General features: G+C 31.2%; 1 protein-coding gene across 1 annotated transcript in view; it reads left to right on the forward strand.

Moving 5' to 3' along the window:
- Positions 1 to 1380, forward strand: part of LOC117170927 (hornerin-like) — a 69452-nt gene that overhangs the window by 30077 nt on the left and 37995 nt on the right. The gene's annotated exons all lie outside the window — the stretch shown is intronic.

Below are 1380 nucleotides of genomic sequence, written 5' to 3' on the forward strand. Positions count from 1 at the left end.
TATATGTCAATAGATTAAGTATATTATAAACAATTTGTAATGTTTAAGAGTAATTTCAAATATGCCAGAGTTATCACTAGATTTCAAGAGATTGAAAGGATTTCCAAGAATTTGAAATATTATATGTAATTTTCAAAAATTCCGATGAATTTGCAATAGATGCCCATAAATGGAAGGGATTTCAAAGATTTTAGGATTTTTTTAATTCAAAGGCATTTGGATAGATTTCAATGAGTTGAAGGTATTCAAAATCATATTTTGGTTTTGTAAAAGATTCCAAGGAATTTTAAAAATAGTTTACAATATATTAAATGGATTATCGAGGATTTAAAATATTTTAGGGCAATTTTAAAGATTTCAAGGAATTCCCAATCAATTTTTGTTAAAATAAAAGTTTTTCAATGGATTTGAACTATTATAGCATATTTCCAAATACTCCAAGGAAATTTTAATAATTTTGAATGAATTGAAGGTATTTAATCGATTTTAGGTTTTTTTATTAGATTGAATGCGTTCACGATGATTCATTCAGGGCTGACCTGAAACTGAGGTATCAGGTTATGTTGTTCTTATTTATACTCTCTACGATGTCTGTGATTGGCCAGAGTGCCCCACCGTGGGGACTTGTCAAACCTGATTGACCAATCAAGTCTTTTCATTAAAAAAAAATTCCGAGAGGGCGGAAAGCCAAATCGGATTGGTATTATATCCATAGTCCCTATTGATCTCATTAGGGTGTTTTAAGACTTCGATTGCTTCTGGGTAAGATAAGTTTTCTGGGTAAGATGTTGTGTGTTTTTGCAATGACTGTTATTTTTTCAAATAAAATGTTATGTCCTGTTTCGATATGATGTTCAGCTTGTGCTGATAGCGTGAAATGTTTTAGCCTGACTTTGCTCTCTTCATACGTTGGCTCACCGCTCTCCTGGTTTCTCCAATATAGACTTTGCCACAAGAACAAGGAATTTTATATACTCCTGGATCACTTAAGGGTTTTTTGTCTTTAGGATTATTTAGTAGTTGTCCTATTTTTGCAGGTGGTTTAAATATGATTTGGATGTTGTGTTTGTTAAGAATTCTTCCTATTTGTTCTGTGACACCTTGGACGTAGGGTAGGGTGGTGATCATATTTCTCTCTCTTTCTTTCGTAGTTTGTGTTGACTTGTTTTTTTTAGTGTATTTTTTTATTGCTTTATCAATTAGTTTGTGTGTGTAAACGTTCTGTTCTGTTGTTAGAGAATTAGAGCCGGTTGAGAAAAATGTAAAGTTCGTTAAATGTTAATCAATAGAATTTTAATAAGTTCCGTTAGATTTGTTAGATTATCAAATAAACGTTAAAAAAAGGTAGAAGAAGATCGGATAATAACTTCAAGAGTTATC

Source organism: Belonocnema kinseyi, chromosome 4, assembly GCF_010883055.1.
Source record: "Belonocnema kinseyi isolate 2016_QV_RU_SX_M_011 chromosome 4, B_treatae_v1, whole genome shotgun sequence".
NCBI classification, from domain to species: Eukaryota; Metazoa; Arthropoda; class Insecta; order Hymenoptera; family Cynipidae; genus Belonocnema; species Belonocnema kinseyi.